Here is a 14,258-nt window from a genome sequence, read left to right on the forward strand (position 1 = left end):
TGTTTTGCTGGCCGCGCACCGCGTCAATCTGCTCAATTTCTTCAGTGAGTTCTCCTTTCTTTATCTCGAGCTTATCCAACACCAAGAGCTGTAAGTTAGCCTTCGGTGTTCCCGCAACGTACCTTTTTGTCAGCTTTTGGATACGTACCGTTAGCTTTTGTAGCCGAGCACGCGGTTTCACGATAACGTATCGGTCCATGGCTTCGTTAGGAGTTTTGGCATTTGTGAGGCTTATGATGGTTTCTTCTATCTCCATCAGCCTTCTGAAGCATTGTTCATCGGTTAGGCCCAGTACATGTGTTTGAAAAATTTGTCGCATCGGTACTCGTGTCATTCCCGGTATAATGCGGCAACCGCTTAAACTCGCTGTTCGATTTCCTCCAGGATTCTCCGCACTATGATTTCGGCCATCTTCTGGTCGTTGTCAGCGGGAGCATCTTCTTCCTCCTCTCGATCGTCTGCACCGCCATCGGTGTTTTCAAGACTTGCAGCCGATCGTTCTTCTTCATTCGGTTCTTCTCTATCGGAAGGATTTTCATCGGTTTTCTGTGAGTCGGTTCGGTCAGATGTGGAAGCCGATTCTTCCTCATCTCTTGTTTGCGAGGGCGGTTCCGAGAATACTATCTTCTCCTTGTCCTTGCTTCCGGACTTTTCTTTTGCCGGGGCCGGTTTCTTAGCTGTAGATTTCTTCTTCCGGCCACCTGTAGAGCCGGGGGCTGGCTGCGTCCTCTCCCGGAATTGTTTGGATCTTATTATCCTGCTTGATGGGAGAATAACACCTGGACCGGTGTTGATGTGATGGTGGAGCATTATTTTTCCAAGAGGGATGGCGTATCCCCATGACCGGGCGGATTCCGGTTTCACCATGTCTTTCAGGTTATGGAAAATTTCCTTCGCCCAGTTGACTTTCGTACCTTCCAGCAAACCGATAAGCATCTCGATCTTGGCCTTTGTGAGGTTATCGTAATTTCCTCCTCTCGCGTGAACCGACTTTGTGAAGATGTCACGAAGCGGTATGTATTCTGGTCGTAGTGTTGATTTCTTACCGGATACTTTCACCGGTTCCGCGTTTGCTGAGAGAATCTGGCAGGCCGCCTCGAATGTTGTTGGATCTAGTTCCATCAAAGCATTTCGGCCACTTGTTGGAAGACGAAGGATCTCCACAACCGATTCTTCGGTTAACTCGAATTGAGTACCGCTAACAGTTGCGGTTATTTTGTCACCAGAGAGAGTTGCGGTTTCGAAGAATTCTTCAACCGCTTCTCTGTATAGAACAAAGGGACCACCCAGAAAATATTCGAGTCCGGCTTGAGAAATCCGGGCAATAACTTCCTTTGCCGCAGACGAGCCCTTTTGTCGGATCTCCTCAAAATCCACTTGAGTGATGTGTTTGAACAAAGCCGAGGCACGACCCATCTTAGATGATTGAGAGGTTTTGAGAAAACGAGAGAATAACCGCTGAGAGAGAGTTTGAGAGCTTAGAGAGAGAAAGCTAATTCGCGTAAGAGTGAAATGAAATACCCAAGGACTCCTTTTATAGGTGCAGTTTGGAAACCCAACCGTCCCATCAACTTTTGGCGGGAATTTTCCCTCCAAGCTAAAAAGACGGCAAACTGTGGGCGAGAAGCCAAAAAGGCGGTAATCCAAACGGTGGGAATCAAAGGGCGGTAATCAAGGAGGCGCCAATTCAATGGGCGGTAAATCAAGTGGCGGGAAGTTTGAGCGGGAGTTTTTGGGCGGGAAATTTCCCTCCAAAATTTTCGATTTTGACTTTGATTACGTAATCCCTCCTTTGAAACCGTTTGATGCTGCGATGTTCTTAATTTAACCGGAGAGTTTGGTTATCGAAACTTAACCGGTTATTTGAATAAGTAGAATTTTTGCAATCTTTTGAGTTTAAGCGGTTTTCCTCGAGACCGGATAGGAGCGCGGTTATTTGACAATATTAACCGGTTACTTAGATGGATGTTCTAATTATTATTTTGACCCGGTTATTTAGATTGAAATAGAATTATATTGAAGGAACATTACAGGATAGAAACCGAAAAGTAGATCGGTGTGAAAATAGACATACATAAGATGGAAAGATACAACTTATGTAACAACCACTCTAGAAAGCTTTTCTTCCACCCCATCCATGTCAAGAATGTTCGAAGGAGATGCCGGTGTGCCCGGTCCAAATTCTGGGCGGTATTTGAGAATGATCTTACTGATGTGAGGGGCATAACCGAGACCTTTCTTGGTTAGCACCATGTTTTTTAAGGTTCTGAAAAATGACCGTTGACCAATTGATGGCCGTGTTGCTAACAATATGGGTCATCATATCGTATGTTTTCTTGGAGTAACGTTGATTCGGGGATTGACAAATGATAGAGCGGGTTACAATCTCAAGAAGGAGTTGGATGTGATGAGCAAGGCGGGTTTTTAACCCATGGTTTTCCACCGGAACATCGGTTCCAGAGAAGAATAGCGCGTGATCGGCTCTCGCACTTCCCACCTGGGTTGGAAAGTCAGAAAACCCTTCTATGGGCAGGTTGAACATGTGGGCAAATTCGGCTTCATCCAGCCAAAAGGTATGGTCTCTCACCGTGGAGACGATATAGTTACCTCTGATGCAAGCGCTTCTGAAGAACGTCTTGACATCCTCAAGAAGTATGTGACCGGTTTCTTCGAGAAAAGTTCGAAGGTCGGTGTCAATGAGAGATTCAAACATGACCTCTTTTGTTTTTCCGTCCCAATGTTCCATACAAGATTCGAAATCGATGCTTAGGAAGTTTCCTAAAGTTCTGCTCGGCATGATTCTAACTTTGCTACTAGAGAGAGAGTGATTCATGACTTGAGATGTGTTAATTTGATTAGGAAGGGTCTCTTTATATAGATCCGGTTCTTGGAGGGAAAACATCAACATTGAATGTCAGTTTTGTCTTATTGGAGAGGAGAATCTTTATGTTTCCAAAGTTCATTGGGAAGAGGCTGATTGCGGAGCTCGAGGTAGGTGTTAGTTGAAAAGTAACCAAGTTAGTTGGGTATTGATTACTCATGTAGTTGGGGGTTACCTCATTAATTAAATGTTGCTTTTCATTAATGACCCATGCAACAATACACTGACAAGTAACCGATAGAAACCGAAAATAACTTAGGCTTAAACCGAAGAAAACATAGATAAAACCGAAATGATCATAAGGATGTTGAACAGAGATACACCCGGTGCGTGCAACAAAATGACCGGGTGTAGGAAGGAGTGACCTAATGTCCACTGGAGGTGACGACACCGTTGGGGTTGTTGCGGCGGTTCCTCCTCCTCCAAGCCCTTTCAAACCGCTCATAGAATGAGTCGGTGATTTCCTTGGTTAGCACTTGAGCTTGGTTCAGACCTTCGCCTGGATAGTTCGGAACTCCAAGCTCAAGAAGCAGGCAGCTCAGTTGGGGAACGAGGCCGACTGTTCGAACTCCAATCATCCAGATTAGGATGTCGAATAGTACCCTTGACCAATTAACCGGTGTACCGGTGGTGATAGCAGCCATCATGTTGAATGTCGCGGTACAGTAGGTGTTCGTCACATCTCTCCCTAAGATGCTTCGACCGATCACGTCATTGAGGAGCTGATATTCAGCTCTCAAGAGTGATTTAGTACCATGGTCATCAACAGGTTGGTTAGATCGTGCAAAGGTGAGGGAAATCTCGGCCTTTAAGTCGGCCGGAACATTGAGATCCGTTAGCCCTTGCTTCGGTCGGCTGAAACACCTCGCAAAGTCATTTTCGGTGAAGTCAAAAACTATACCTCCCACTTTCGATTGGATATGAGTACCGAAATGAGGAGTCCCTCTGAAAACCCTGGCATTATAGAGGAATTCAAGGACTGATTCAGAGTAGATAACGTGCTTGTCATCTAGGAAGTACCGAAGACCGGTGTCTTCAAGAGATTTGATCATTTTGAACACATCATAATGTTCAGTGCTCAAAGCGGATTGGAAATCGACTTGAAAGATGTTAGGAAACTGAGACATTTTGTCTTAGTGAGAGAATGAGTTTTGTCTTGTGATTGTTTTGGTTAATGTTTGCTTGACTTAAATACTTGTTGGGGGAGAATCCTATTATCCAGGGATTACAGGTGATAATGTCTATTAACCATAGTGTAAAGAGTGTTGCATAAAATATGCATGTCTGCAGCCTAGGATGTTGGTCATAAACCTGGACCATGAAAGATATCAAATCTTCACGTCTTTTTAGGTGCGACCATTTTACTTTGAAAAGGCAATGTTTCAGAACAGATAAATTTAAACACTGATAGTTATTCCACTTTTGTTTGAATTTCAAATAATCTAACATAAACTATTTCCGAACCGGTCAGTTATCAGTTGTTCATCCCGATGCGGTTATTTGGTGCATGCACTAAATAACCGGTCGGTTTACTCTAACTGATAAACTAGGCGGTTCTTCCATAGGTACCTTGAAAATTTGAAGTCCAACAGGTTAGGAGGAACTACCGGTTTTGTCTGTCCGAACCGATTTCCCTTTTAAACATCCTTAAGGATGATCTGACTAATGTCGGTTAAACCGAGTGTAAGTCTGAATTGAGAAAACTTAGCTTCCTGTAGAGGCTTGGTGAAGATATCGGCTACTTGTTGATCTGTCGGTACGTACTCTAGCCGAATATGCTTCAGCATGACATATTCCCGGATGAAGTGGTGCCTTATGTCAATGTGCTTGGTTCTGGAGTGTAGAACCGGATTGTAGGTGATTGTTATGGCACTTGTGTTGTCACAGAAGATCGATGACTCTTCGGCTGTGACACCGAAATCCGTCAGTTGTTGTTGGATCCAAAGAAGTTGTGAACAACAGCTTCTGGCCACCAGGTATTCAGCTTCTGCGGTTGATGTGGCAACTGATGTTTATTTATTGCTATGCCATGAAACAAGCCGGTCACCTAGGAACTGGCATGTTCCGCTGGTGCTTTTTCTATCAATCTTGCAACCTGCATAGTCTGCATCTGAATAGCTTGTTAGGTTAAAGGATGGATCCTTTGGATACCACAGGCCGACATCAGGTGTTCCCTTTAGGTATTTCAATATTCGCTTTGCGGCTGTGTAGTGGGATTGTTTTGTATTGGCTTTGAATCTTCCACACACACCGACTGCAAATAGAATATCCGGTTTACTTGCTGTCAGGTATAAGAGAGAACTGATGATGCCCCGGTAAGCGATCTGGTCTACCGATTGACCCTCATCATCCTTGTCCAATTTAACCGATGAACTCATTGGAGTAGCCGCTGAGGAGCATGTGTCCATCCCAAACTTCTTTAGAAGCTCCTTGGTGTACTTGGGTTGGCTTATGAACGTTCTTTCTTCGAGTTGTTTAACCTGAAGACCTAGGAAGAAACTTAATTCTCCCATCATACTCATTTCAAACTTGTTAGTCATCAGGGTTGAGAATTTATCACATAACTTAGGATCGGTTGAACCGAAGATGATATCATCTACATAGATTTGAACAAGTAGGATATGTTTCTTCTTCTCAAACTTAAATAACGTTTTATCCACCGAATCGATGGTGAAGTCATGTTTTAACAAAAATGCGGTTAGTGTGTCATACCAGGCTCTAGGTGCTTGCTTTAGACCGTATAAAGCTTTGTTTAGCCGGTATACATGGTTTGGAAATTCAGCACTTTTAAAACCGGGTGGTTGTTCAACATACACCTCTTCACGTAGGTCACCATTCAAAAATGCACTTTTATCATCCATTTGGAAAACCTTAAAGTTTTTGAATGCAGCAAAAGCTAGAAAAATCCTAATAGCTTCAATCCTAGCTACAGGGGCAAATGATTCTTCAAAATCAATGCCTTCTTCCTGTTTGTAACCTTGCGCCACTAATCTGGCTTTGTTCCTCGTGACCAAACCGTCTTCATTGAGTTTGTTTCTAAATACCCATCTTGTTCCTATGACCGGTTGATCTTTCGGTCTAGGGACTAGGTACCAGACTTTATTACTCTCGAACTGGTTTAATTCTTCTTGCATTCCCAAGATCCAATCCGGATCTGACAATGCTTCATCTATTCTTTTCGGCTCAATCTGGGATATAAAGGCGGAATTAAAGTATTCCTCCAGAATTTGACGCCTAGTTCGAACAGGTTCTGAAGGGTCACCTATAATTTGCTCAAGAGGATGTTTGGTGTTCCTTTTGAAATTCGGTTCAGGGACGTCTACCAAATCACCGTTCACTTGATCAAGGCTAGACATGTCGGTAGGCTGAACAGGATTGTCAGACCGACCGACTTCCTCGGATTGAACCGGGGTGTCAGCTTCTTGTCTTGGAACAGCTTGATCCGGTTGGGTTTCAATATTACCCATTTGGTCATGGACAAATCGCCTGAAAACCGGAGTCTCATCTTCACTTTCAGAATGGATATTGTTGTTTTCCAATCTGTTGTGTAGATCAAAGCCTGATGCAGAATAACTTTCAACCGATTCATCGAAAACCACGTGAAGTGATTCCTCCATGGTTAAAGTTCTATTGTTATACACTCTATATGCCTTACTCACTGCTGAGTAACCTAACATGACCCCAGTATCGGTTTTTGCATGAAAAGCAGAAAGATAGGTTTTACCATTTATATGTATGTAGCATTTACAACCGAAAATCTTAAGGTACTTAAGGTTGGGAACCCTATTAAAATAAACCTCATACGGTGTTTTGTTATGAAACTTGTTAATCAGAGACCGGTTTTGTGTGTAACATGCAGTGTTGATAGCCTTAGCCCAAAATTTTTGAGCAATGCCCGAATCGGCTATTATGGACCGTGCGGCTTCCTTGAGAGTCCGGTTTCTTCTCTCGGCCAGGCCATTTTGTTGAGGAGTCCTAGCACTAGACAACTCGTGTCTAATACCGGATTCATCAAGAAATGCGGTTAAGGTACTATTGGTAAATTCGGTACCTCTATCACTTATAATGCTGTTAATACGTGTTGATTTTCATTTTGCAAACGTTTAAGTAGTGTGATCAAGTTTAATGCGGTTTCACGTTTAGATGGTAAAAATATTACCCATGTGAACCTAGAGTAATCATCAATAACTACCATGGTGTAAAGCATACCTCCTAGGCTAATGACCTGAATCGGTCCAAATAAATCCATGTGAAGAAGATCTAGGCATCGGTTAGATTGAATATTCCCTTTACTCTTAAAGGTTGACCTAGTTTGTTTACCCATTTGACATGCTGAACACACCTTATCCTTGTTAAATACTATGTCAGGAATGCCTTCAACTAGCTTTTTACCGCGAATATAGTTTAAGGTTTTCATGTTCAGATGGTTTAGTCTCTTACGCCATAACCAGGTTTGATCAGTCTTAGCTATCATGCATATAGGGTATTCTACCTTAGTTTTCCAGTCTACCTTGTAAATGTTTCCTAGCCTATTCCCGGTTAATAGTATGATCCCTTGAGAGTTCTTAACTAAGCATGCATGTTTGAGAAATTCGACCGTCCAGCATCACACATTTGACTAATGCTTAGCAGATTAAAACGTAGGTTTTCGACTAGAAGTACATTATCAATTGTTAAGTTACCATGGACAATCTTACCCTTGCCCACAGTTCTACCTTTTGAGTTGTCACCGAAAGTGATTAGTGCCCCGGTTTCTATTCTGATGTCGGTTAGCAGGTTGTTGTTCCCAGTCATATGCCTGGAGCAACCACTATCCAAGTACCATTCAGAGTTTCCTAGCCGTTTCTTTATATCCTGCAAAATGTACATATTTACAATTGTTTGGTACCCACATTCACTTGGGTCCACATGCGGTTAGTCCCTTGGGCATCCAGACCTTGACAAACCGGACAACTTTATTTGCTAAGGTCTTGACCGCCCTTTTTGCACTCGGTCTTGAATATCTCGGTTTTTCTACGAAAGTCCTAAATGAGGGTGTTTTGTGGTTTGTCCTATGCGGTTGAGGATTGATTCTCCTATTTTTGAGCAGGTCGGCTTTCCTTTTCTCAGGGTCAAGCCACTTCTCAAAGTCGGTTGGACCAACATATTTGTGGTTTAGTTTTTCTGCCGTATAGTATGCAGTCAACTCTTCTTCAGCGGTTAAGGAACTTCTAATGAATCTTATAAGAGGAAGGTTACTCCTTATAAACCTTACTTTCTCTACGGGTTTTTGGTCTTTGGATCTATCCTTTTTGTATCCTAAGTCGAACATGCAAAAAGGATGTCTGTAATGACTACACATTTTCTTTACCATATCACTAGATCTCTTATATGCGGCCATTTTATACTGGAGTCGGACATTTTCCTCTTCGGTCAGTTCACTAACTGGTTCACTGGACTGTTCGGTTTCAGAGGATAGTTTAGGTGCTAGTTCGGATTCTAAGGTAGGGATTTCATCAGGTCCTATGATCTCTGGTTCGGTTAAATCAGGTACTTCTGGTTCTATCAGAATGGGTACTATAGGGTCGGTTCTAAAGTTGAGTGTCTTAGGTAGCATGGCTAGTAGGTTCTTATACTCTTCTATCATATCATTCAATGCATTATATAACTCATCTTTAGTAAATTATTCACAAGGAGAGTCAAATATCTGTTCCTCATTTGCCATGAGGCATGTGAGTTCATCATCACTGTCACTGTGAGCCCATAAGCTTCCTCTATCATCGGCTATCAGTGCTTTCTGAACCTCACTTCCTTCACCGGTTTGTTGATAGTTATTTCGGTTATCTTGGTTATCCGGTTTCTAGTTATCCCTCCTCGGTTTTCTGCATTCCCACTTGAAATGTCCCAAACAGTTACAGTTGTAACACCTTACATTGGATTTATCACCATAGTTGTAGTTTGTTGGTTGGCTCCTTTTCATGAACCTCCCAAACTTCTGTGCAAGCATCGCCATGGCATCCTCGGTGAACTGTTCGGCGGTTCTGATCGGTGCAGGTGCAGCCGGTTCGGTGGATGTGATCAGTGCTCTAGTTGAGGTTGAGGCCGAAACTTCTTCTTCAGTCCTAGATCTCATTTCAAACTCATATGCCTTAAGATCTTCAAATACATCATGTAGCTTCATCTTACTTAGGCATTTTGATTCCCTCATCACCATTGTCTTTATGTCCCATGCACTTGGAAGTGATCTTAATGCTTTCATGATGACCTCCTTGTTATCATACCTTTTGCCAAGAGTTGCTAGCTCATCTAATACTCCAGTGAACCGGTCACTGTACTCTTTCATTGTTTCTCCCGGTTTCATCTCGATGCTTTCAAACTTCTGAGTAGCTACCATTACCTTGTTTTCCTTGGTTCTTTCATTTCCCTCAAAGATTTGAATAACCGTGTCCCATGTCTCCTTTGCGGTGATTAAGTGTAGGTGCATGCGTGCCTTCCAGTTGGCAAAGTCATCACCTTCTAGCATTGGGGGCCTATCGAACGACATGCTTGCTTGAGTATTGAAACTAACTACTCTGATACCAATTGTTAGGATCTAGGTCGCGGCTGGAGGACCGGGGTTGGGCCGGTTAGCGCGTTTCACTCAAAGGGTGGTGATTAATCCGGTTAGAGATTAACACCGGGGTTTCAATAATACACAAACTGTCACAAACCCTTGAACCAGGTTCAAGCGCGGAAGAGGTTTGTTTCAGGTTGAAGCAGTACACTCACGAGATAGGCAGAACCGGTTTTGGATGATATAGGTTTGAAAATTGATGGGTCGGTTTTTGTAACTTGGTGATTCGGTTTGGATAGGGTCGAGTAGGTTAGAGCGGTGTATGTAGTAGTACAGGTCGGTTAAAAGTAGAGTCAGCAGAAAGTAATAACAAGACAGATTTTTTATGGATGTTCGGAGATAAAACTCCTACGTCACCCCTTCCTCTCGAAACCGCGAGAAGGATATTCACTAAGGAATACAAATACAATCCGGTCGAGACTTATTTCCCGCTCGATAACACCCGTACAATTTACACCGAAATTGTAAATACTATACTTCAACTTAGCACTTATGCTTTCTAGAGATAGAACACACTGTTTTCACTTGTGAATTAATTGCTCGTTGTGTCACTTATGTCCCTTTATATCCCAATATATCCCATGTCTACTCTTCTTCAGCTGCTCCTTTTATAGGTGAAATATGCCAACGGTCATATTTCATTCCCTTGAATTTGATTGGCTGAGCAGAGGTTCATTGATACAGACCTGGCGGTCAACTGTTCAGACCTGGCGGTCAACTTTACAGAGTTGGCAGTCTGTTCTTCCTGTGTGTAAGACAAACCTGCTAGGTTTGTCTTTTACTCAATATGGTGACTGTCTGTACTTGGAAGATTGCCTTTCTGATTTATCCTGAAGTGGAAAGATCCTGTAGGACTGTCTTCTGCAGCCTGCAGACTTTCCTCAGACTTGTATGAATATGAAAGTGTTCAGTCTGTTCCTTTGTATCGTTCTCAACAGATACCCGAAGTATCTTTTTGTGTTGGTCGGTCATTTGACTTAACCGGATGACTTCCGGTATGATTGGTTTAACCGGACAGCTTCCGGTGTGATTGGTTTAACCGGACAGCTTCCAGTTATTCCTTTGCCTTCTATCTGATCGGCTGTCTGGTGTTTCAAGTTTTTAACTTTGGCCGATCCTTTCTTTGTGCGGTCATGTTCTGAATGTTCCTGGTCGGTTTAATAGCTTGACCGGTTAATCTTCTTAACCGGTTCATTTATTTGACCGATCCGGTTCCTTGTTCCTGCATGGAAGGTTTATTTATATTAAGTTCTGTGAACTGGTCTAATTTTATCTAACAGTTTTGTAAACACAAATAAGGAGATTAGAGTTTTGTAAACACAAATAAAGAGATTAAAGAGGGATTAACTCGAACGTCGGACAATATATAAATTTTAACAACTTTGATGTAATTCATAAACAATATTATATTTTTTAGTCAGACTAACTGCTTGATTCTCGTTTAGTTTAATTTATTATATTAATCATTTCATAAACAATTCATTCTAATACATTTATTTAAAATGATAACTAATACTTTATAAGAGTAAACGTCACTCATATTTTCTTTAACAGTAAACAAATAATATTTTTCATAAAAATATAAATGTAAGGTTAAACAATTAATATTTTCTTTTAAGAGAAAATAAATGAGAATCAATTGACAATTCACATCTTCTTTAACTTTAAAAATGTTTCTAATAATAAGTTATATCCCAATTGTATCCCTGAAAATTCCTTCTCTCGAAAAAACTCGAGGTTTGATAAATTTTCAACATCAGTTTGCGTGTCGATTTTTTTTAATAAACATTATTTTAAAAGATTTATACAAAAATGTATTTTAAAATTAATTATAACAATAATTAATTTTTGTGATTATTTTAAACGATCGTTAAAATTTAGGATATTCAAATCATAATTTGATTAAGAGAAATTTGTATTTTAAATTAATTAAAAGATTATTTTTTTGATTAAAGATTCTCCAATTGATTTTTAAATTTAAAATCAATAAAGTATTTCATATACGTGTACAAAAGTATATTTGACCAGAGATTATTTTAAGTTTTGTATTTAGTGATACCCGGGAAAGAGTTTTCGCACTATACGGTCTCTATTTTCTAAAATCTTACGTTTTCAAAAAAAATAATAATTATGTTTTATTTAACAAATTAATTTTCAAGTCCTTGACATGCACAAGTTTTTCTTGCATTTAAAATTGTAGAATAATATTTAAATTTTGGTACTTGCGATTGATACTGACGATTGTTGAGAAAAAGTACATGAAAAATATTAGTTTAAGACAATACAATTTATAAATAAATCCCAAAATAGACCCTTATCAAAATATTTTTTGTGAAAATATTCTATAAAATATTTTAAAGTTGTTTTCTAATTTCTTTTTAGACATTTAAAAAATGGTTTAGGGCTTCCAATTTTAAAAAACAAATTTCAAAATTAAAAATTCCAAACAAACGGACCTTAGCACTAAAACCCTCGGTCGAGAGATAAAACCCCTCGGTCCTGGGTCGAGACCTCTTAGTCGAATACGAAGAACTCTCAGTCAAGGTGCGGGAAGTTCTCGGTCCTGGGCCAGGACTCCACGGTCGGGTGTAGGGAATCCTTAGTTGAGGTGCGGGAAGCTCTCAGTCATGGGCTAGGAATCCTCGGTCGGGTAAGGGGAGTCCTTGATCAAGGTGTGGGAAGCTCTTCGTCCTAGGCTAAGAATCCTCGATCGAGTGTGGGGAGTCCTCGGTCGAGGTGCGAGAAGCTCTCAGTCTTGGGCTAGAAATTGTCGTTCGGGTGCGGAGAGTCCTCGGTCGAGGTGCGAGTAGCTATCGATCCTAGGTTAGGAATCCTTTTTCGGGTTTGGAAAGTCATCGGTCGAGGTGCAGGAAGCTCTCGGTCCTAGGCTAGAAATCCTCGGTCGGGTGCAGAGAGTCCTTGGTCAGGTGTAGTGGAGGGTTCAGTTTAATAAATTAATTTTCAAGTCACAAGTTTTTCTTGCATTTAAAATTGTAGAATAATATTTAAATTTTGGTACCTGCGATTGATACCGACAATTGTTAGATAAAAGTACACGAAAAATATCAGTTTAAGGCAATAAAATTTATAAATAAATCCCAAAACAAACACTTATCAAAATATTTTTTGTAAAAATATTCTAAAAAATATTTTGAAGTTGTTTTATATTTTTTTAGACTTTTAGAAAATGGTTTAGGGCTTCCAATTTTAAAAAATAAATTTTAAAATTAAAAATCCCAAACAAACGGACCTTAGGACTAAAACACTCGATTGAACGCTAAAACCCATCGGTCTTGGGCCAAGACCTCTCGGTCGGATGCGAAGAACTCTCAGTCGAGGTGCGGGAAGCTCTCGGTCCTGGTCTAGGAATCTATGGTCGGGTGTGAGGAGTCCTTAGTTGAGGTGCGGAAAGCTCTTAGTCATGGGCTATGAATCCTTGGTCGGGTAAGGGGAGTCCTTAGTTGAGGTGCAAGTAACTCTCGATCCTAGGTTAGGAATCCTTTGTCGGGTGCGGTGAGTCATCATTCGAGGTGCAGGAAGCTCTCTGTCCTAGGCTAGGAATCCTCGGTCGGGTCCAGAGATTCCATAGTCGGGTGTAGAGGAGGGTTTGATTTTCTCAGTCGAAAATTTAACCCATGTTGAGTCCTCAGTCGGACGTCAAGAGTATCAAAGTGCAGGTTTGATGATTTTGACTGGGTCTCTAATCATTCGGTCCAAAGGCATGGGGAGCTTCATCTACTCCCAATGAACATTTATAACATCATACCGATGCGTAATTCGATCGGGATGATAATTCTATTCAAGTCAAACTGTTTTACAATAAAAAAACTTGTTTTTGATTATTAAGGTTTAATAAAGTGTAAGGAGTTTGCCAATAGATTCCATATACCTCATAGAATCGAATGAAACGAAAACATGAACATTGGTCGTTCATTTTAACCAATTTAAATAATGAAAATTTCATTTTTGTAAAAAATTTAGTTTTTGTCAAATATGATCGGCATTATTTGGAATTGGTCTAAATATGATCTTAACAACCTTAGAAATGTGTTGGTAATATTTTTGGGTCACTGTTCTTGAGTTATAACTCAAAAATATAAACCCGATATTTAAATTTTCAAAATTGAATTTGGGTAATTTTGATTTAGATCGATTCATTTAGATTAGTTTTGACGGAAAGCTTATAGTGATCTCATGATAGTTTTTCAATCAAGAAATTGAACAATCAAGTTGTATATAAAACATTATTGCAAATTTATTGTGATTTAGAGAACACTCTTGAACTCTTGTAGGAGCTATGTGAATGCCTATATCCGAGTTTTACAGCCTTATACAAAGTTTCGAAACTTTTAAGAAAAGCTTGAAAATTTTAATGATGGATTTTGTATGGGATTGATTGAGGGTTTGGGATTGTGATCCTTCCATTTGGTTTGCCTAGAGTGAGCTATTTATAGTCTCACAAGGTCTGTTGATCAACCAAGTGGATCAAATTTCAGTCAAAATGTCATTTATGGCTTTTGTTTGTTCTTAATCCAATTGATCGATATATGCGATGATGAAGCATATGATCGTAGGTGAAATGATCACCATGTAAGGGTGATCATTTCATTTTTTGAATCATCCGTTTTGGTTGAGTATCGAACGAGTTCAAATTTTGAAAAATCAAAAGTTTCGACCTATCATCATGGTTGTTCATCGCGTGGAAGAAGACAAACCAGAGTAGAAACCATGTCGTTTTGGGCTGAAATGGGAACGCTTTGGCATTCCATCCGCGTTCCGTTAGTG

Source organism: Impatiens glandulifera, chromosome 9 (genome assembly GCF_907164915.1).
Source record: "Impatiens glandulifera chromosome 9, dImpGla2.1, whole genome shotgun sequence".
Classification (NCBI taxonomy): Eukaryota; Viridiplantae; Streptophyta; class Magnoliopsida; order Ericales; family Balsaminaceae; genus Impatiens; species Impatiens glandulifera.